Consider the following 11,014-nt stretch of genomic DNA (forward strand, 5'->3'; position numbering starts at 1 on the left):
AAACAAAAAAACAAACAACCCTCTCTAAGCTCCCTTAGAGGCGAGCGGTGGGCTCTTTTTCCCACCATTATTAACCCTCTGGGAGAGGATTTGTTTTAAAGTTTGAGGGCCTGATGCAGCGACAACACATCCTGGACCTATTTAAAGGGAAGTTTGGGCTGGGATCACTGCCTTACTAGTTACTGGTGGGGCTACCTAGGTTTTCTCTAGGTTGGGTACCTGTAGCTGGCTGTAGCTTACAGATGTATCTGAAAAATTGCATTTTTTACCACCCCTGGTGGTGAGAATTGATTCCTGTGTATTCGCACAGAAGTGTATTAGCGCTGAAGTGCCTCAGTTCCGTAAGTCTAGAAGGTCTTGGTTTACCTGTGGTCCGGTGGTTAAATGTCTTTCCAGAGTTGAGTGTCTCTACCCCTCCTCCGGGTGACCACTGAAGACGGAAGTCCTCCTCCAAGAGGAGGCTTATGGCCTGTGCTGAATGCGCAGTACCTCTTCCTGACTGTAGGATGAGTTCACTTAGCCCTGATATTCAGGGGAAAACGAGAAAAAAAAAAACCTGTATGGGATTTTTATATCTATGTTTGATCCTGCTGCCGCTCTTGCAGAGGCCAGGCCCTCTTCCTGAGGAATTATCCACCCGTGAATAATCCCATATCTCAAAAAAATAGCGCACGGTTAGGTGTTCATTATCCTTTCATCTCTGGAGCATCTACACGTGGATGATCAGACCATCTCATCTGATGACTAAAGCTCCAGTTCCAGCAGACCTATTCACCATGGGAGAGATGGGAAGGCTGCTGAAGTCCATCCGGTCAGGCGACTAGGATGTTGAAGGGGAAGCCTCCCCGTCCACCTCTGGGGGTCTGAAGGCCTTTCAAGTGGACGCAGCTTTGGCCAAGCTGATGCAAGTTGAGTGGAAACGCCTGAGAGAGCTCATCTTAACACCAGAGTGTTTATGACCTTGTACCCCATAGCCTCATCACAACTAGACCGGTGGAGTTTCCCTCCCAAAGTGGATTTGGCAGTTGCAAAGCTCTCTCAACGTACAGTGGTCCCTCTGGATCAGGGGTGGGCAATTAATTTTCCCATGGGGCTACATGAGAAATTGTAACGGTTCTAGAGGGCCATGCGCACAGCGGCAAATTTAACTCCACCACTTCCCCGCTGATTCCGCCCATTCTCAATAATTTTTCCATGTGCCCCACAAAGTAAAATCCTCCTACAGTCACCCTAACATTATACACCCCCACATTATAACGTTTCCCTCCAAATGTCCCACAGTATTAAGTCCCTCCCCTGGTGCCCCAGTATAAACTAGCAGAAACTAGAGGGGACATTAAACTGAGGCAGCTGGAGGGGGACATTAAACTGGTGGCAACTAGAGGCAGACATGTCGCTCCAGCTACCCCCCATGGTTTAATATCATCCTCCAGCTGCCCCAGTTTAATGTCACCCTCCATCTCCCCCTAGTTTAATGTCCCCTCTCCATTTGCATTCAGTTTAACAGCCCCCCTACATCTGCCCCTAGTTCCCCCCTCTTGCTCACACATGCTGTCTCTTCTCTCTTTATCATCCAGCAGCCCCCCATTGCCGGCAGCTTGCAGAAAGCACACAGTCCCTTGTGGCTCCGTCCACTAACGAGTCATAGCCTATCCTAGTGATAGGCTGTGATGACATCATCACAGGTCCTTGAAAAAACTTCAACTAGTTATGCGGGCCAGATATAGCCTGCGGGCTGTTCATTGCCCAGGTCTGCTCTTGATGATAGTTTCTATACAGAACTCAGCGTGTATCCATCAGAACCGCCATGAGAGTCCTAGGCCTAATGTCATCCTCAGCCAGGACGATCCCTTAGGCTTTATGGCATTCCCGTCCGCTCCAGACGGAAGTATTGAAGACCTGGAAGAGGTCTCTAAGAGGACTCCAAAAGAGGATCTGCCTTTCTCCCAGTACTCGTCTTTCTCTCAGAAGGTGGATATACCTGAAAGACGGAAGCTCATTATTCCAACCAGTGGGGGATGTGAGGACGGTGCAAGGTCATTGGAGCAGCCTGGAAGTAGGATCTTCCAACCAGAGGGAACTCAAGGCGGTATACCTGGCATTGCTGACTTCACCCCGTACCTCAAGGGGAAGGCTGTCAGAGGCCGGTCGGACAACATGACCACAGTGTTCTATCTGAACAAACAAGGAGGAACCAGGTCCAAAGCTCTCCTGAAAGAAACAAATCTGATTTCTCCTGGGAAAAGAACGACCTGACCCAGTTATCCGCTGTTCACATCAAGGGTTCCCTGAACATAGTAGCAAATCGGTTGAGTCGAGGTATTACCATATCAGGAGAATGGTCCCACAATTCAGAGGTGTTCCAACAAATTGTCCAGATGTGGGGTCTTCCAGATGTCAACCTCAAGGCAACCTGACTCAACGCCAAGGTGGAGAAGTTCTTCTCTCTGTATCAAGAGGACGATCCCTTGGCAGTGGATGCCCTGTCCATCCCTTGGAGGTTCAGGCTGATATACATATTCCCTCCAATGCCCATCATACCCAAGGTGTTGATGGAAATAAGACAGGACCAAGGACCAATATAAACACACTCCAAAAACTTTTAAGCGGGTTTCCCAAGCACAGTAGCTTTTGGAGCATTTATCTCTGAAGCTGGACACAATATATTATGTACTAAAATGACGTATTCAAGGAAAAATTGCCATTTGAACCATTTGATGTATATTAATTTCTGAAAAAATAAATGAATGTAACACTTGGGGGTTAAAAATGCTTAATTTTACCTTGGTTAATTCTTTCAGGAGTGTAGTTTGCAAAATAGCATCACGTCAAAGAATTCCACTGTAGTGCCACTTCAGGGCTCTGCAAAAATGTCATGAACAGTGGTGTAACTACCTGGGTAGCGGCTGCCACTGGGCTCAGGACAAATGTTCACCTTGGGACCCAGAAATTCCTAGTTACTGTTATGTCACTGGTCATCATGCTCCAAAAACCACATGACGCTCAGTCTCTTCTATGTCCAAACAGCAGTTTATACCCACATATGACATTAAGTACGTTACCCTGTTTACAACAGTGTCATACATGTGGACAAGTGCTGTCTGGGCACACAGCAGGGCATAGAAGGGAAGGAGCGCTATGTGGCTTTTGGAGTACAAATTTAGATGTTTGGAACCTGGACCCCATGTCAAGTTTGCAGAGCCTCTAACGTACCAGTATAGTAGAATCCCCTAGAGAGTGATAAAATTTTGAAAGATTCACCCTTCAAAGAATTTATAAGGGGGTAAAGTGGGCATTGGTTTCCCAGAAGTGAATGTACAGCAGATAGTGAAAAGAGAATATGTAAGCTGCGCAAAGTAAGGGCTTATTTTTTGCAGTACATATTGGTTTTTAATCACTTTTTATAGCTTAATTTTGTAAGATGAAATGTCGATAAAATCTTTATTTGCAATGTGTTTTTTCATTTTTTATTTCCAATGTTCACCATGCAGGTTAAATAATGTTTTAGTTTTAGTGTACGGGTTGTTATGGATGCAACAATACTAAATATGTATTTTTTTATTATGATATAATTTTTAAAAAAATTTTATATAGGAAAGGAGAATTTTTGGGGCTTTATTTACACGGGTTCTGTATATCTTAACAGGTTAGCTGCTGGTAAGTTCACTGGTGGCTAACCTTTTTTTGTGATGTCCAACCTGAACCAGTGATGCTCTGATCGGCTGCTGCTACTTCCCCTTCTTTTCTTTTTTTTAATGTAGATTGTGAGCCCATATAGGGCAGAGTGTGGGAGGAAATCCACACAGACACGGGGGGAACATACAAACTTCTTGCAGATGCTGTACTTGGCAGAATTTGAATCCAAGACTCCAGCGTTGCAATGCTACAGTGCTAAGCACTGAGCATATCAATAAAAATAACAAGTAAATCCATATACGGTACATGCAGTGTATCAGGAGAAATGCTGAGGAGCAAGAAATGTGAAATGGGACTGAAAAATCTCATGCATATTAGGGCTTCAAACAGCAGCTTCATCAGGTTTAATAAAGTAGGTCAATTACATGTTCAGGTTTTGGATTGAATTGGTGTAAATAATGGGAGAAGTCAATGCTGCAGTACCTACACTTGCCAGTACAGTTTGTATGATGAGTGAGAAGTGCGGCTTGGTAAACGTTACAGAGACACATGCTGGCTCGGTACAGGTGATCTCTGGGGGTCCCAGGTGTCTGAACTTTACAGATTTAATATTGATGGCCTATCCTAACTGGATAACCCCTTTAACAAAACTAAAAATAGCAAGAGTAATAACACCCTACACTCGTGGAGCCCATGGGCTCATTTCTACATTATGTTCTTTCCCTTTTCTTGACCCTTTTTTGTTTCCCTTTTTTAATGCTATGCCCCTCTGTTTATTTATTTATTTATTTATTTACTACGGGTACTATGATTTATTCTAGTTTTTCCTTCCCTTAAGCTTTCTTTTTTCCTTTCCCACTCCTTTCGTCTCTTCTTCTGCCCTGTACTCTACCGACCCACCCCCCTTTTTTTCTTTTTTCTTCTTTCTTAGGGAGCGATCGGAGAGGACCCCCCCTTTTTTCCAATATGCCGCCACTTGACCAACTGTCCTCTGTTACGGTGGGTTCCCTCAACGTGTGGGGCCTCCATAGCCCGGAGAAGCATTCAGTGCTCTTTAACCTGCTCAAAGGTAGGCGACTTCATGTTCTGTTCTTGCAGGAAACCCATCATTGCTCTAGTAGAGTTTAAACTGACGAATGGCTATCACAGTTCCTCACCTGACCCTAAATCCAGACGGACTAGTATTTTGATTTCTCATTCTCTTTCTTGGGAGCATATGGAGACTCACTCTGATACTGAGGGGAGATTCGTCATGCTCAAGGGCTGAATTTCTTCCCAACTCTTCACTTTTGCCTCCCTATATCTGCTTAACTTTGGGCAGGGTCGGGTCCTCAGCTCTTACCTTGAGATGTTGGACAATTTTGCGGAAGGCTTCCTGGCAGCGGGGGTGATTTTAATCTGGTCCTCGATCCCTCTTTAGACTTCTCCACAGGCCTCTCCTCCCACTCTTATTCACTCCTTCGATGAATTAAGAGAGATCGTCACTCTCGCCAGCTTATAGATTCCTGGAGGTTGCTTCATCCCTTGGACCGGGACTACTCCTACTTTTCCCCGCTGCATAATCGCTATTCTCACATCGACTACCTCTTCACCCGGCATCAACACCTACGTCTCTTTGGTGTCGGCGGGGATTGATAACATCACTTTCTCGGATCCCACCTTGATCACACTCTCGGGTTTCCCTGTTCTCCCCCATTCCCTTTCAGCGACAGTGGAAGCTTAATGTCTCGCTTCTTGACGATATAACTGTCCTGACTGACGTCAAGACTCAACTAGACTAGTACTTTGCGAGGGAGGAGACATCGGGGGTTGACCCCCCTACTGTGTGGGAGGCTCACAAGTGTTTGATCCGCGGTATTCTGATGCAGCATGGTTCCTGCTTGAAAAGAGAACGTAGGGCTCATATTGACTCCCTGCTGCAGTGGATTCACTTTTTAGAGCTTCCCCATAAGCGTCAGGTCACCCCCGATGTCTATGCCCAGCTTTCCAGTGCTAAAGAAAAGCTGCGCACATTTGTAACTGACAAGGCTAAAGGGACTTTGGCTAAATGTAGAAGGTACTTTTATGAATATGGCAATAAGTGTGGGCAATCACTGGCTAGGGCCCTGCGCGTTTTTTTTTTTTTTTTTTTGCCTGCGCCTGCCTAGTGTGTGGCTGCATGTGTTTACAGCTGCTGAAACTAAACTGATCTTTCTCTATCCCGTCCTTTTTTCTTTACTTTTTTCTATTACTATAAGGAGTATTAGTATAAGAACTTACCATGGGCTGGAATTTGATGCAGAAACTCTTATAAAGAAATCCTTTTTGAGCCTTTTTGTCTGAAGCATGCCTCCACACAGACAAGGAAGACTGGTTTACACTAAGGAGACACTATTACACCTTAGAAGCATGCTGCAGGACAAGCTGGACAAGCTACAGGACAAGCATGCTCTTACCATCCCCCACGAACTAATAAGGAGACTTAGAAAACGCAGAAAACGCAGAAAACGAGCCGGCATACTGAGACGCGAAGGAAGAAAACGCAAAAAGCATGTGATCCCGTCCATCATTATGGGGAATGTGAGATCAATTGTGAATAAGATGGATGAACTGACAGCACTGACCAGACATCAACAGGAGTTTCGTGAGTGCAGTATGATGCTGTTTACAGAGACTTGGCTTACTGAAATCACTCCGGACATACTTGCCTCCGTGGAGGGCTTCAAACTTCTTCGGGCGGACAGAACACTGGAGAGCGGTAAGCGAATAGGCGGAGGAATTGCAATATTTGTCAATGAGAGATGGTGTAATCCAGGACATATTGTGGTTAAGAAACAATTGTGTGGAAAGGATATTGAACTGCTAGCCGTGGGCATGAGACCTTTTTACCTGCCAAGGGAACTATCACATGTTATCGTACTAGCTGCATATGTCCCCCCCTCTGCTAAAGCTGACGCTGCCTGTGAAGTCCTCCATGCTGTTGTGAGTGAGCTGCAATCATCTCACCCCCATGCTCTGCTCCTAGTGTCTGGAGACTTCAACCATGTCTCAGCATCCACTCTACCAGGCTTCACACAGTATGTAACCTGCCATACAAGAGACAACAAGACGCTGGACTTGCTCTTTGCCAATGTAAGGGATGCATATAACTCATCTGCCCTACCACCCCTAGGCAGATCAGATCACAACCTGGTACATCTGCGACCCACATACATTCCACTGGTGCGCAGAGAACCGGCGGTTACCCGTACCGTGAAGATTTGGTCAGAGGGAAGTGTCGAGTCTCTAAGGGACTGCTTTGATATAACTTTATGGGAAGTGTTTCAAGACTCATTTCCAGAGGACATTGAGGGACTCACACATTGCATAACGGACTACATTAATTTCTGTGTGGACAGCACGGTACCAACTAGGAAGGTGAGGTGTTTCTCCAATAACAAACCATGGATTAACTCTGAGATTAAAACTCTCCTCAAGCAAAAAAAGAGAATTTTTAGGTCTGGGGACAAAGATGGCCTGGGGGCGGTTCAGAAACAGCTGAGACAATTGATCAGGGAAGGGAAAGCCAACTACAGACGGAAGATGGAGCTACAGATGGGGGAGGGTAGAATCTCTGAGGTGTGGGACAGCCTTAAGGCAATTTCAGGACACAAGGAAAAGACAGGGCGCCGAACAGTAGGGGACAGGAAGTGGCTTAACGAGCTTAATCTATTCTTCAATAGATTCGACTCCAAGCAAATGCTCCCTCCACCAGCATGTCAGCCAACCGCCCTCCCCTCACACACCAAGACCCAACCCCCACCGACCTGCGGTCAACTGCAATCTGACTATCTGATCCTGCAGGAGTCTCAGGTGTGTAAGGAAATGAAGAACATTAGAGCGAACAAAGCGGGGGGACCAGATGGTATAAGCGCAAGAGTTCTTAAAATGTGCAGTGACCAGCTGTGTGGTATTATAACGCACATGTACAATATGAGCCTGAAGCTGGGGGTAGTACCTCAACTGTGGAAAACATCTTGCGTGGTACCAGTCCCAAAGAAACCCAACCCGATGGGCTACAATGACTACCGACCTGTAGCACTGACATCCCACCTGATGAAGGTCCTAGAGAGACTGGTCCTGACACACCTACGCCCCCTAGTGAGCTTCGCTCTGGACCCCCTCCAGTTTGCCTACCGGCCAGGCATTGGGGTAGATGATGCCATCATCCACCTTCTTCATAGAGCTCTCTCTCACCTGGAGAAACCCGGGAACACTGTGAGAATAATGTTCTTTGATTTCTCCAGTGCGTTCAACACCATTCAGCCAGGGCTACTGAGGGAGAAGCTGAACCTTGGTGGTGTGGACCATCACCTGTCCAACTGGATCCTAGACTACCTGACAAACCGCCCTCAGTATGTGAGAGCCCAGGACTGTGTGTCTGACACTGTGATCTGTAGTACGGGGGCACCTCAAGGTACAGTTCTTGCCCCATTCCTCTTCACACTGTACACTGCTGACTTCAGGCACAACTCATCCAGCTGTTACTTACAGAAGTACTCCGATGACTCTGCTATAGTCGGTCTTATCACTGATGGCGATGATAGGGAATACAGAGACTTAAACCGGGATTTTGTTGAATGGTGCCAGCAGAACCAGCTCAGGATTAATGCTGGGAAGACCAAGGAGATGGTGGTGGACTTTAGTAAACGGAGAGGTGCTCCGACCCCGGTGGAGATCCAAGGAACATGTATTGAGATAGTCAGGACCTATAAGTACCTGGGCGTGCTCCTCAATAATAAACTAGACTGGGCTGATCACCTGGAGGCGCTGCACAGAAAGGGCCACAGCAGACTCTACCTGCTCAGGAGGCTGAGGGCCTTCGGAGTCCGGGAGACACTTCTTAGGGCCTTCTTCAACTCTGTGGTTGCCTCAGCCATCTTTTTCGGTGTGGCCTGCTGGGGAAGCAGTATATCAACCAGGGACAGAAATAGACTTGACAGGCTGATCAGGAGGGCCAGCTCTGTCCTGGGGAGCCCCTTGGACCCAGTACAGGTGGTGGGTGACAGAAGGATACTGTCTGTGGTGACCTCCATGCGGGAGAACAAATCCCACCCCATGTATGGGACCCTGATGGGACTTGGCAGCACTGTAAGCGACCGTCTGCTTCACCCCAAGTGTGAGAAGGAGCGCTATCGCAGGTCCTTCCTTCCAACTGCGACCAGGCTGTATAATCTACATCAGACCAAACGAAGAGCACTCCGCACAGAGAACTAATGATTATGAGGATGACCATGAGGTCTTCCTCTTTCTCTTCTGTTTTTCCTTAGCTGCCATGGACTCCTAGTATATCTTCTCTTCTCAGCTTATCTGTGTCTACGTCTGTAACATATTACTCTGTATTATCCTGTATCTGTATTACTATGCTGCTGTAACACGCTGAAATTTCCCCAAGGTGGGACTATTAAAGGATTATCTTTATCTTATCTTATCCTAAACCTACATCACTTGTGTGCGTTCGACTCAGGTTACCCAGGTGCATCTGCCCCTAGAAGTACCTGCTGCGTTCCGAGATTACTATGCCTCCCTGTACTGTTCATTCTGAATCCCCTGCCATCCCCGAGTCCGAGTTCCGTGATAAGTTTCACGCTTACCTCTCGTAATCTGGCCTCTCGGGACTGTCGTGTGGATCTGGAGATCTTGGAATCCCCTATTGTGGAGGAAGAGATCTCCTTGGCAATCTCTCGTATGGCCTCGGGTAAGGCTCTGGGTCCTGACGGACTTTCTCTTGCCTAGTATAAAAAACTTGGCCCTGAAGGTACACCTCATTTACTGAAGGTCTTTAACTCCATTGCCAGTGGTTCTGCCCTGTGCTGAGATTCCCTACGGGCACACATTGCGGTCATCCGCAAGCTGGGCAAGGACTCTCTCCTTTGCCCCAGCTATCGCCCCATTTCGCTTATCAATGCCGACCTCAAAAATTTGGCCAAGATTCTCTCATCACGTCTATCCCTCCTGCTAAGTGACATCATCCACCCTGACCAGGCTGGTTCCATGCCCGGCCATGAGGCTAGAGACAACACCACTAAGGCTATTAATCTCATCCATGGAGCCATCGAATTAGCCTTTCGTGCTTCTCTCTACAGATGCCGAGAAGGCCTTCGATAGGGTCAATTGGCAATTTATGGAGGAAACCTTGTTCCATATCGGTCTCCGGGAGTGTATGATGAACTGGATTTTGGCCTTGTACTCTTTCCCCATGGCTATGGTTCAGGTGAATGGGTTACTCTCCCAATCATTTCCCATTCTCGACGGCACCAGGCATGGTTGTCCTCTGTCACCCCTTATTTTTGTTCTGACCTTTAAACCCTTTCTTCAGCATGTTATGGCTAACCCAAACATTTCAGGTGTTGCTCATTCTGCTCGTCTTTACAAGGTGGCAGCGTATGCGGACGACTTATTGTTCTTTTTCTCTTCTCCCCACCTCTCTCTGCTGGCCTTAATGTCAGCCTTCCAGGAGTACTTGGTACTTTCAAATTTTAAAATAAATTTATCAAAGTCGGAGATCCTTAATGTGTCTCTTCCCACCCCTCAGGCTACTTCTTTGAGCCATTCTCTTACTTTCCATTGGGCACCTTCTTTCCTTAAGCACTTGAAGATTTACCTCACTCCTGACCCGAAGGACTTCTTTCGCCATAACTTCCCCCCCGTTACTAGCTTCCATCAGGGCTGACTGTAATAGATGGTCCACGGGAACCTTTACTTGGTTTTGAAGATGCACCATCTTCAAAATGAATACTCTCTCACGTCTCCTCTACCTCATACAGGCTTTACCCATTCATATCCCAGCTTCCTTTCTCTGGTGTCTTACTTCTATTCAGCTGCAATTCATCTGGTCGGGTAGACCCGCTAGAGTGGGTAAAGCCCTTCTTTTCCGCCCTAAAAGCTGCGGCGGTTTGTCCCTCCCGGACGTGAAATCATACTACATGGCCACCCATCTGACACGCGTTGTTGATTGGTGTAGACACAATAGGTCCAAACCCTGGGTTTACATTGAACAAGCGTTCTCATCGGTCCTGTTGTAGGTGGCTCCCTGGTTGTATCCTCCATCTCTTTCATCCCTCTACTCGCACCCGACCATTAGTCCCACACTCCGGATTTGCTCTAGGGGTTTCATCCGCTCCAACCTCCTTCCTGGGAACTCCTCCTTTCATCCCGTACTGAGTAATTCTGCATTCCCTCTGGGACTTCTTGATCGTGTTTTTCGCAACTGGAATCGCCTTCGGATTTTCTGTGTATGCTAACTCTTCTATGACACGGGTTGGTGTACACTACCAGGCCCCCGAGCTTCACCCGACTTGCCTCCTTTGGTAGCATGGCGGGAGATGCATTTACATCACTTCCTCAGCTCTCTTCCCGC

The sequence above is a fragment of the Leptodactylus fuscus genome, chromosome 8 (genome assembly GCF_031893055.1).
Source record: "Leptodactylus fuscus isolate aLepFus1 chromosome 8, aLepFus1.hap2, whole genome shotgun sequence".
Classification (NCBI taxonomy): Eukaryota; Metazoa; Chordata; class Amphibia; order Anura; family Leptodactylidae; genus Leptodactylus; species Leptodactylus fuscus.